Source organism: Fundulus heteroclitus, chromosome 21, assembly GCF_011125445.2.
Source record: "Fundulus heteroclitus isolate FHET01 chromosome 21, MU-UCD_Fhet_4.1, whole genome shotgun sequence".
Taxonomy (NCBI): domain Eukaryota; kingdom Metazoa; phylum Chordata; class Actinopteri; order Cyprinodontiformes; family Fundulidae; genus Fundulus; species Fundulus heteroclitus.
This window is the reverse complement of record NC_046381.1, coordinates 18,385,063-18,398,366: the sequence shown is the minus strand read 5'-3', so window position 1 is coordinate 18,398,366 and position 13,304 is coordinate 18,385,063.

The following is a 13,304-nucleotide window of genomic DNA, read 5'->3' as shown; positions in this document are numbered from 1 at the left end:
ATGCAGGTCAGTTTGGAGTTCACACTGGAGTCAGACATAGGCAGCATTTTAAACGTAATGCGAACAACCTCACACAAAAGCTGATGTTGGGACTATGACAGGAAAAGCTGGAGACTTGGCTGAGATGATGCAGAGGAGGAAGGTGGGCAGTTTGTGTGTTCAAGAAAACAAGGGGAAAGGCAGCGAGGCTAGAAGCTTAGAGCAGGGTTCAAGGTGTTCTACCAGGGTGTGGATGGTTATCCTGAAGGAGGAGTTTGTCAAGAAAACACTGGAGGTGATAAGAGTGTCAGATAGGGTGATGAGTCTGCAGCTAGAGATTGAAGGTGTGATGTTCAATGTTGTTAGCGGTTATGTCCCAAAGGTGGGGTGTCAGTCAGAGGAGAAGGAGAAATCCTGGAGTGATGCAGAGTATCCCCAGTGATGAGAGAGTGGTGATTGGTGCACATTTAAATAGACACCAGCTGGAGTTGGGAACAGAGGTGATGATGAGGTGATGGGCAGGTTTGGTATCCAGAACAGGAATGCAGAAGGACAGAAGGTGGTAGAATTTGCACACAGGATGGAAATGGCTGTAGTGAATACTTTCTTTCAGCAGACACACAGGGTGAATTACAAGAGCAGAGAAAGAGCACACAGGTGGATGACAGTTTTTATTATTTGACCTTTATTTAACCAGGATAAAGTCCCATTCAGATTAAAAACGTATTTTTTTTCAAGGGAGTCCTGGCAAAGGAGCAACAATAAATAAAAGACAAAAAAAATCGTACACAATTAAAGGACAACAAGAAACTATGAAAATCACATCCGCATTATTGAATCAACCTCAAGACCTTGACTTAAGTAAAAGCACTCAATGAGATGAATTCAGTTAATTTCAAAGTTTTCTGTTGCAAGTTCCAGGAGGAGGGAGCAGAGTACACAAAAGCCCTCTTACCCAACTTAGTCAGAGCAAATGGGGACAGAACGAAGCAGCAAATTGTGTCAATTATAAAGTAAAAGAGTCCACATTTCTCAATTCAATTGCAGTGCAGACAGAGGCTGGCAGAAGTCCAAGTAATGCCTTATTAAAAAACATTAACCATAGGAAAAAACTTTTGGCAGCCAAACCAGGCCATCCCACCCGTGATTATAAATATCAATGACAATTTGTAGTCTGTAATGAACCTCAGCAAAGAGAGATGGACAGAGTCAAGCATCTGGAGACATTTTGAAGTAGCAGTGACATACCTGAAGGAGATCCAGTGACATGCCATGTCATGATCAATTTTGACCGTAATTTAAAGGAGAAAGAAGCAAAATTTAATTATTTTAGATAGAACTAAAAAATAGTTTTATGAAGAATTAAAGGTGCTGGAGCAAAGTATAAAGGCACATCTTGTTTTGGTCTACAGACAGCGCTCAAGCTCCACCTAGAGGTCAAATATCTATTATTGCTCCTTTAAACATTTATCCTTTAATCAATTCAACACTGTTCAACTATACAATAGCAAGAATAACCAAAGAATATTTAATATAGGTAAAAGTTGATCTTTACTTTAATTTATTTTTTGGGGGAGTGAGTTATCTTTTTTAAATCCAAATTGTGTATGATATTCCCTTTATTTCTGCATTAAGGCTATGCACCTATTCTCCATGAATATCTCCATCAATAGGTTGTGACAATCATCCTTGTTTGCTTTCATTTTTAAGACTTCAATGACGACAACCACCAAGGAGGAGAGTCGTCCTGGACCGGTCCTGGTCCGGATGGATGTTTTCAGTCTTTTCATTGCAGAGAAAATAAATCTGGGGCAGATGAGGAAGTGCCCCTGACTGCACATCACTGAGGAGCTCTCCTTGTCAAGGGCTGACAGGGAGGGAACCCAATATTGGAGGCAGACACGGGGTTGCACTTTAAAAGGTTTATTGAATAAGGCAGGAATCCTCTGCAGGAGCAGGCACACCCTGCATACGTATCAGGCATATTTTAGTCCAGTAGACAGGTTTGGGTTATACACACAGGATGTGAGATGGGCAGACAAACTGAAGGGGCTTGGCAAGGCTCCTGATCATGCTAACAGTCCAGGTCTAGGCCCAGAAGACAGAAAGCAGTGTAGATAAACGTGGAAAAAACTGTGGCCTCTTACTTGCTATGGCTTTCAATAATCTGGCACGGTCTTGCTGTCAGAGGAGAGCTTATAAAGATCCTGAAACAGATGAAGGAGATGTGCTTGAGTGTGGCATGGCTGTAAGGCAGCTGCTGTGAATAATCCAAATGGCTGCATGAAGAGGAGGAATGACAGGATTCAGAGAACAGACAGGCGACACAGCGACAAGCCGCTTTTTGCCAGTATATAAAAAAACACAGGTTGGTTTTAAAATAAAAGCCAAACTTTAAAGCGGACATATGACTTTCATTGCCTTCCTTTTCACATTGAAATCATTCAGTTTGGGGTCTATATAAGGTGGAGCCGCGATGCTTTGTTCGAAATTACTCGTTATTGTTTGTGTAAATGTTCCACCTGTAGAGATGTTACAGGGATTTGCTTGAATCTGAAATCTTTGCTAAGAAAATGTATGGTTCTTTATTGTTGAAAATCTAACATTTTATCATGCATCTCCATGTCACTTCTAGTGTATAATATCTAAAAAGCTCCCAAGACATGTCTTTTCACTAAACTAATACATGACTCTGTGTGCTAATACTGTGCTTTGCTGTATTAGCAAAGCATAGTATTGTACAGTCTTTATTGAATAAGACTATACAAGCCCCTAAAATTTAGAAACACATCAGTGTGCCTGTTTTGATCTATTGACAGAACACCCTCGAAGTTGCAGCGACTCCTATTCAAACTGTGACATCTATTTGCTCCTTTAAAGGGGTTGTGTCTGTTTGTGGGAGAAAGAAATCACTTGACACTGAATCTGTGTAATATTGCAGCATGGACAGCTTCTGGTGCTCTCTAAAAAAAAAATAAGCCCGGCTTTTATGAAACTGGCCACAAATTAATATGTTTGTGGTAAGTTGCTTTGAAAAAAGGCTTTTACTGCCTGCTACAGAGTGTGTCCGGCACTTTTATAATTTATTTTTCCATATTGCTTCAAAATATACTTAGATCCATAAAACAGATTTTGCACAATAAAGTATGTTTAGTCTATTTTGACCAGATTGCTGAAGGTCCATCAGCCATAAAGGTCTTTTTCAAGAGAAAAAGGATTATATGATTGTGTCAGACTTGATCGACATTACATGTATGATGCAATATTAAGCCCATCAGGATGATTGATTCCTCCAGCCAGCAAGCAACCATTTATTATTCACACATATAATGCAGGCTTTGCTCTCACCCTACCTTCACATGTCAGGTGTCGGATTATGTGATTTAACGGCAGTATAATATCATGACATGCTGCCGGCTTGCCTGCTCTACCAATTCAGGGGTTTTATACCATGTTATCTGCCCGCGGCACCACTGATTTCTCCCCCACCTGCTTGTTAATTGCACTTAATTAGGATCACCTGGGTTTCCAGGTGTAAATCAGGGTCTGATTGGATGGTTTGAATTAAAATTAGCTGTGGGATTTACGGATGGTAGTCCAAGGTCACTGCTCCACTCACCGTCCTGTTTCTCTTCACTGTACTGAATATCAAAACTAATAAACTGAACGGACTGCCAAGACTTCCCATCGTCCTCTAAAAAAAATAATCACAATAATGAAAAGTCCTCCGCTGTATGAGTCTGCCATATATTTCCCTTGAGAGTTAAACCGCATGCTTATGTATGCATGTTTGACTGCCATTATGGCACACACACACACACACACACACACACACACACACACACACACACACACACACACACACACACACACACACACACACACACACACACACACACACACACACACACACACACACACAGAGAGACAAGTGCTGAAGCTGAAATTTAGCTGTTTATGTGCAAACTGACAGCCGTTCTGTGATGAATAACCCTCTCTGACAGATACCGCAGAGTTTCATGTAAACGTGAAACGTGGGACGTGAATGTCCCACTAAAAAAAAAATGAATGAGGCATTTGGACGCTGCAAATTCACTGCAACTCTCAGAGTGAGCTAAGCACAGAGGCCAAATGTAAAAGTGGAAAAAGTTGGGCATCAAGTTCAATTTAATTAAATCAAATTAAATGTCATCTCAAGGCACTTTACAAAGTCAAATTTCAACTAGAAACGTTCAACTTCTGAAGAAGTTGAAGAAGGCGCCCGCCTGGTGGTGTGCGTAACCGTTAAAGGCAAAGCTTCTGAGTGTTGGTTAGGCTGAGCTTTTGTAGGGTGTAAGGTATATCTGTTAAGAGCTTGTAAGAATTATAAATGTGTCTCTCTCTGTATGTGGTGGAAAGGAAATTGTAAGCTGTTCAGATCGAATGCTGCTTATTTCAAATATCTTTGGTTGTTTAAAAATTATCCTTGGTTGTAGGCTTTTATTGCTTGGGGATTTTAAATCAAATGTTTTTAGAGGTTCTTCTTAAGCAGAGGTTTGATACAAGTGTTTGAAAAAAGATTTGTGTGCAGGAAGGCAAAATGTCTGTCTTCTATGTACACTGTTGTCATTAAAGAAACATCAGAAAACAACACAGGGAAGACACTAAAACCAATTGAATCAGTGTGCTGACACTGTGGAAGGTAAGACAAATACCCCAAGATTTTCCAATATTTTAGTATTTAACCTTTTGCCACGGGTCAAAACTTAAGACAGGGCCTTACCTCCATTAGCACTCAGAGTCTCATTGGATTAGGCACTGGACAGCACCTGTGGTGACTATAGAGCCCAGCCCGGAAAGTCTGCAGCCATTTCAGCACTGGACATTTCTGTACCAGATTCAATGTGTTTATGGGTAACATATAACAAAAAGGTGTGCTCAACATAATATTTAAATATGTTAATGTGACACAAACAAAACCTACACCTTCTGGAAGTTGTAGCAACCAGATACTTAGCAACAACAAGCTTATGTTTCCATTTTCAATGTTTGCTGTCTTTATCTGCATGGGTGGTTCTCCCTTGCATTGCTAGGAATTGTGGGGCCGTAGAATGAAACCATTACAAGCACTGTTCCAAAGTTGGCAACATTTTTAAAAGAAGCCTTTTTCTATCATTGTGCACTTGTGAAATAAAGTCCTAGTTTACTTAGAGGCTTGCAATGCTTTTTCTGTTTTGTTACATTTGTTGTTTATTTGGATTTTTTAAGTTGCTTTCCTTGTGGTTTTCCCATAATTTAGCATGTATATTGTAATATATAACTTTTTGCAATGGAGTACTGTCGATCACAGATCAACAGCTTTGGTTATTTTGTCTTTAGCCCCAAAAAGGCACTTCTGACATTGACTCTGGTTTGGAGGGTCCTGACACAGAGTACTCCACATTATAAGTCCATACCTGGTATGTAGGTGGTCTTTATCCACCAACTCTGTGTTTAGTCTTCTCATTGGGAGGCTTTTCCCAATTTATTGAATAGATTCTTGCCAATTCTCACAAAGAATCTAGTTCTTGCTGTTGCTTGGGCACTGTTTAGGAGTAAATGTTTTCCTTTTGCTCAATTTTCTTTAACATGTTTGTATGTTTATACATTTTGCATGTTAAACCTTGTACTAGTTACCATTGTCATGTATACAAATAAACAGACATCAGTATACTGACAATAAACATATTTATTAACTGAAAAAACAGAACAAACTTTAAACAGGCAATAGTGGTTTTTCGCTAATTTCGTTGCCATGGTAACTGGAAATGGAGTGAAGTACAAATGGCACACTTCACAGCATCGAGACGCACGTTTTGATATATAGTTTGTGGGGGTAGACCCTACGGTTCGGGCTGTGTTTGGTTTTATGTGCCTTTCCTTGTAAACTAGAAATGTCTTATTCTCCTGAATGCACCATAGCTTTCTGACGCTCGCGAACGCATCACACTGGTCTGAGAACCAGCGCTGAGTAGAGGCACGTTTCTGCTTAAAGGAGAAGTCCAGTAAAAATCAGAAATCAAACTGCTGAAAGTACTTTAAATATAAAACTACTACATACTGTGCAATAAATTATATGTTTATTTTAGTTAAGAATAATTTTCTTTTAATCATGTTTATGTGGAGGAACCCATCTTGTTCAAGAATAGTACTGTCACCTCCCATTTTGTGATGTCACTCAGCGGACCCGCTATTGAGCAAGTCCCAACGCTCTGTTTGTCACGATGCACTATAGACCAGTTCACGTGTGACGTCATGCGTGACGTCCGCGCTACATCCGGGTCCCGCGGGTAGGCAAAAGCAGAACTGTTCCCGTCTACTATCATTACAAAACGGGTGATTTAGAACGTACTTTTAGTTAGTTTATTTTTGGAATCTAAACAATGTCTACGACTTGTTGTGCTCCCGGTTGCACACAGAGGCATTCCAAATCGTCGGATGTACGTTTCTGTCGTTTACCAAAGGACGAGGAAAGAAGAAAGAAATGAATGAATAATATCCATGAAAAGGATGCAGGCAGACAATCTCAATGGACTGTGGGAGTCATCATACTACAACAGAATGTGCAGTCTACACTTCATCTTCGGTAAATAGAACTTAATTTTGCACTGGTCATTGTTCTACTTAAATAGCGGCGGAGGGGAGGTGGTGATCGCTAGACGGTGCCGGGAGAAGCAGAGTCAATGCGCTGCAGCAGCAGCACGCCGCATCATTTTAGTTTTCTTTGCGCTATCAGTGTGCAATAATGTTCACCCGACAGCGGCTGCATTACGCCCCTGTTTACGCTCCAACGTCGCCGACACCCCCACCAATTTTAATAAGACAAAAAGAAAAAAATATTTAATCTATTGATGTGGCTGCAAAAATGAATTTAATATAGGCCTTTACATATCTTAAAGATTAATCTGCTGTTCTTTAATAGTCTTACTAGTATATCCCAATAGTATATTAATATGTTCTCATTTCAATAATGAAATAGACAACCACTCATGTAACAGATCAGTTTTAGTGTCACTAATCTTACTTAAAGTATAGTATTGGGTCCTCCATGCTCCTTATGTATTAAGATTTACTGCACATTTAAACATTGAAATCTTACTATTGTTAGGGAAATAATTAGTTGTCTGACAGGATGTAGGTAAGGAGAAGCTGTTATCTACACTTCAGATATATGATGTAAGAAATGTGTTTGGAATGTTAAGATAAATTACATGAAATGGGCTAAAAAGAGTAACAACAGTGCAGTTGTACATTTGTTGAAGTTTGAATTTAAAATTTGAAATGCTGTCAGTGTCAGTGACACTTCTACTTCCAGTGCAAAGTAAATACAATACATTTATTTGCAGTCCCTTGAATGTATAATTTTGAGTTTTAGATTTAAAAAAAGAATAAGGGTGGGGTTTATCTCTGCACATTTCTATATCTTCAAAATAAAATACAGGATATATCTAGACAACAGACATATTTTGAATATATTTGGTTTAATAGGCACGTATTTACCATCTGTCTCTGTTGCTGGTAAGTTCAAATGCAAACTTTTTCAAAGTGGGAAAAAGTCCCAATTCAACATTGATCAGATCCTGTGATGCTTTAAAGATAAACAAACAGCATCTAGTGTGTGTTGTGCTTATAAAATTTGTATATATGTAGCAAATAATGCTGCCTTTTCTTTTTAGACAGGCAAAACGCATCCTAATGCTCAAATCAAGCATAAAAAAATAGGAGCATGCATATTGTGTAGGAACAATGAAGCTTTGGACCAATAGTGTCCCTACCAAAGTTCAAATCAAACCTACACCCTTGATTCCATGTTACATTCTTTATAGTAAGGGTTGGTACAGTTCAGCCGGTTGTATAGCAAGGTATGTTTCTGTATCGTGTTTTAAATCCGTGCCCCATGTTCCCTCTTTTAACTTTGAGCACCTGCCCCTCCAACAGTCTCTTCACGTCCTTGCGTGGAGCTATCATCATCTGATAGCGATATGGATTTTTTTAGAAGAGTTTCTTGACAGAAACCGGACTTTTGACGGAATCCAGCCGTACTTATTTCCAGGGCAAACTCTGTCGGGTCCTACAGTTTATATGTATACGCGTGTGTGTGTGTGTGTGTGTGTGTGTGTATGTGTGTGTGTGCGTATGTGTGTGTGTGCGCGCGCGCTCCGCTGAGGAGAAATCAACTTACCGAAAATCCTCACTCTCATGTCATGTTCAAAACATTCTTCTTCGAAATGGTCACTGCGTGTTGAAAAAGTAGCCCACTGTGGTTTGCTTCGGATCCAGCTCAGCACCAGCAAAGAAAGAAAAACGTAGCACATTTTGAAGCGGCGGTCTGGAATGACGTCATCGGCTGAAATTAAAATTCATAATATCTCCGAAACCAAAGTAGCACAAATGTTAATTTTAACGGCACAAACGAAGCACTAAAAAAGTAGCCCAGTTTGATCGGATTCGAAGCAAAATGGGGAGATGGTGAACTCTGGATGACCTTAACAAATATTCTTTAATATCTTCAAAACCAAAACAGCAGAAACGCTAATTTTAACGGCACAAACGAAGCACTAACCATTCCGTCTATTTAACTGAGTTTTTTCTGTGGGTGGGGTGGATCTCTCCTCGGCTGCTCGCTGCAGCCGAGGAGAGATCGCGCTGCTGTTAGGCTTTTACTGCCATCCCTCCAGACTTCCATAGGCCATTGACAAATTTAATGAAAAGTAACTTAAAATTATCCTAAAAGACAAAACGTTGAAAAATCAAAGGGCTTATTTAACGCTTTGAGAACATATCTTATATTCGGCCACAAAGTCAACAATAGTAGAATGATCTTTTAAGCTTATAAGACCATTTTTAAGATGCCAATACGTGTAGCATATAGCTCAGTGGCGTAGCCTAGCCACCGCATTTCTACCAAAATATAAAACCGACATTAAATAAACGACTCACCATCACGTAATTGCAAGGAAAACACCCAATGGAACACCCTTCGTCTGGGTAAATTGGACTTGATTCAACAATATCCTTCAGTAATTTAGGAAAAACGGCAGCACAGCAAGCAATAGCAGCCACAAGACGGAGGAGTTCACCTCTGACCCGGAACTCAAAGAGTACTGCTTGTTGTCTCACACAGCGCCACTCGTGGACAGTATAGGAACTGCAGGAACGAAGTACGTCTTTTTCAGTAATCATTGTTGAATGATGATAATGCATTTTTCTAGCGATGATTTCTGTCACGAGGACATAATGCAGTGTTGTGCTGGCAGCCATCCCAACTAATAAAAATAAGATTTAAGATTAAAATAGTACATTATAGTAGTAAAATAAATACAATTATTGTGGTTTAAGGACAAGTTTGGTTCCTGCATTAGGGTTAATTTCAAAAGGTACTTGTCATTTTCAGACTAAAAAACATTCTAAAAAGATGTTCTAATTCAGTGAATATGACTGGATATTTAAACAGAAAATAATAATGAAATTAATTATTCTTTCAACTAGCAGTTTTTGAGTATGACTAAAATTCAAGGCAGTGAAGGAGGGTAACTGATAAGTGATGACTGATGGTTGAGAGCTTGCAGGCCTGGCTTCGGTGGAGAAGCAGCAAACAAGTGTGGCAGGAAATGTGACTTTCATTTCAATGCAATGCAATGCAAAACTGGACAACAGTAGAAATCAGTAGAGTGAAAAAAACTGGCACTGATATCCTCCAGTAGCCTAAGCCTGATTGTAGGATGTCACTGAACTCTCGTTACATTACAAAGTTTACAATAATAAAGAGAGGATTGAGGCAGGATTTGACAGGAAAAGGAGGAGATTAAGTATTAATATGAAATTAATTAATAAACAATACATAAAATACTTTAATGTTTTCTTAAAACGTCTGAATACAAATTGTCCCAAAACATGTTAAATAAATTCCTTTATCATCATTCATTTATACCAGTTGTTAAAGTTATTTAATTGTTACTTGTAAAAAAAAAAAATATTGTAAATTAGAAATGTCCCATGCTCCTGAATGCAACATAGCTTTCTGACGCTCGGGAACGCATCACACTGGTCTGAGAACGCAGCGCGGAGTAGAGGCACGTTTCTGCTTAAGACAAAGCTTTGCCGTTTGTAAAACTCATGTGGGCTGGCACGGTTTATTGTTCTGTGTGAATGACAACAGACCACAACAAATGAGGCTGCTAATGAGCCAACAGGAGAAGGTCTGCATCGAAGCAGCATGGAAAATTGGTGTTATTAAACATGATTAAATACTTCAATGTAGCATGAAAAAATAAAATATGTGAATAAAAAAGTTAAAGGCATGAGGTGAACTGTATTGTTTTAAATTGAAAAATCGTTTTTTAAAGCCAAAGGGAAATGAAATATTGGGTGAAAATGTAATTCTCTAAAATTGGCACAGCTTGGATTTGAACTTTCGATCTTCTGCTTTGCAGCCCGACACCTAACCCACTCGACCAAAACACCAGTGTTGTGCTCCGCCGAGCATTATTGAGAGGTCAATTGTGTTGAGAAGTGTTTTTTGCGAATTTTGTTCCAACTGTAAGTCGAAACGGCGTCAAGTACAAAAAGCCCTGATCGCGGCGTCGAGACGCACGTTTTGATATATAGTTTGTGGGGGTAGACCCTACGGTTCGGGCTGTATTAACTAATAATAATAAAGAAACCCTTATTAGGTGCATAACATAATCAAAAAAAAAAAAAAAAAAAAAAAAATACGGACAGATTGGTTAAAAAGTTTCCTATCTAAAGAAACCCAGCAGATTGCATTGAGTCTTGACAAGCAGCATTCACTCCTCATGAGAGAGCGTAGAGCCACAGGGAGAGTTGTCTGCATTGTCCATGGCTTTGCAGCAATCCCTCATACTGAGCATGCATGAAGCGACAGTGGAGAGGAAAACTCCCCTTTAACGGGAAGAAAAAACCTCCAGCAGAACCAGGCTCAGTGTGAACGGCCATCTGCCTCGACTGACTGGGGGTTGAGAGAAGACAGAGCAGAAACCGAAAAAGCACAGAAGCACACATTGATCCAGGAATCCTTTTTATGTTATATGGTAATGGCAGATGATCTGCCCCCTGGATGGTGTCACAGCTAAAAGAACTGTAGACCAGGTGTACTGACTATGAAGAAGAAAAAGACAGAGAGAACATAAAGTTGAAAGTTGAAATAACAACAAATGCAAAATTGGGGAACAGTGGGAGAACTCCGCAGAATTAGAAGAACAGACCCTGATGTCCTCCAGCAGCCTAAGCCTATAGCAGCATAACTATAGAGTTAGCTCAGGATAACCTAAGCCACTCTAACTATAAGATTTGTCAAAGAGGAAAGTTTTAAGCTTAGTCTTAAAGGTAGACAGGGTGTCTGTCTCACAGACCAAAACTGGGAGTTGGTTCCAAAGGAGAGGAGCCTGATAGCTAAAGGATCTGCCTCCCATTCTACCTTTAGAGACTCTAGGAACCACCAGCAGACCTGCAGTCTGAGAGTGAAGTGCTCTGTTAGGAACATATGGGGTAATCTAAAAGTAAAAGTTCTCTAAGTAAAGGTGGATGGATGATTTATAGTTTGAGAAATTGCTTTAAACCTTTTGGCAGCCACACTTTTATTATTGTAATAAAAATTAAATGTACCAAAGATGGTACACAAGGACTATTATGCATATAAATATCTTCATAATGATTTAATGCATTAATGAAACACACCACCCTCCAGGAATCATCATAAAGATTCAAAGCATTTGCATTTGATAACAGCGTAAGCCCAAGAGCAGGCTGCTTCATGGTCCTCACTCTGTGTTTCCCCTTGTTTTAATTGGAGATTATTTCTATTATCTGCTTTCAGCAACTGACATGAGGAGCCCTAAGCTTTTCTTCCATTTTAGTCAATTACTATAATGTGATTGGAGCTGAGTCCTGCAATGCAAAGACCCCTTAAAGATCTGAAAGAGTCTTTTGCTCAAAGGAACAAAATTGCTTCTCATTATAGTTAGTTTTAGGCTCTATGGTGTAGTTTTAAAACATTGTACCATTTGCAATAGATAATTGGGTGATTAGATTCTATTGTTCCTTCATGCATGTATTTTTAGAGCTACATCTTCTTCATCTTCTCCTCTTCTTCTTCCGGCTTTCCCTTCCAAGGGTCACCACAGCAAGTTATCTGTCGCCATCTAACTATGTCCTCTTGTTTTCTCCATCCACAAATCTCCTCTTTGGTCTCCTGCCTGGCGGTTCCAGCCTGAGCATCCTTCTACCGATGTACTCCCTACTCCTCCTCTGTACATGTTCAAATGGTGCAGGTCTATTTTTTTTCACTCTGCTGAGTTCTCCTACTGTTCTCCAATCTGCATTGCTTGTTGTTATTTCATCGTTTATCTTTTTGTTCTCTTTAATTTTTTTTTTCTTCATAGTAGGTACACCTGGTCTGGCGTTCTGTTAGCTGTGACATCATCCAGGGAAGACAGATCACCCGCTATTACCATATAATGTAGAAAAGATTCCTGGATCAGTGTGTAATTCTGTGCTTTTTTTGTCTGTCTTTTTGTGTCTCTGCTCTGTCTTCTCTAACCCCCAGTTGGTCGAGGCAGATGATCGTTCACACTGAGCCTGGTTCTGCTGGAGGTTTTTCCTCCCCGTTAATGGGGAATTTTCCTCTCCACTGTCGCTTCATGCTTGCTCAGTATGAGGGATTGCTACAAAGCCAACAATGCAGACGACTGTCCCTGTGGCTCTACGCTCTTTCATGAGGAGTGAATGCTGCTTGTCAACATTTGATGCAATCTGCTGGGTTTCTTTAGATAGGAAACTTTTTGACCAATCTGTATAACCTGACTGAATTTGACTTTGGAAAGTGCCTTGAGATGACATGTATCATGAATTGGCGGTATATAAATGAAATTTAATTTAATTGAACTGAATCTCTCTGAGTCTGGCTTTTCTGGCCTTATCTCCAAAACATCTAACAGGAGCTGTCCATCTGATGCACTCATTCCTAAACCTATCCACCTTCGTCACTTCCAAAGAAAACTTCAACATATTCCTCTCTGCTACCTCCAGATCTGCCTCTTGTCTCTTCCTGAGTGCCATTGTCTCTAAACCATACAACATGGCTGGTCTGGCCACAGTCTTGTACATCTTTCCTTTCACTATGGCTGAAACTCTTATCAAACAACGCACCTGATACTTTTCTCCACCTGTTCCAACCTACTTGGACACATTTATTAACGTCTTTTCCACTCTTGCTGTTGAACTGGACTGGACCTAAGTACTTAAAGTCCTCCACATTCTTTAAATACCTCACACTTGGGTCCGTCTCA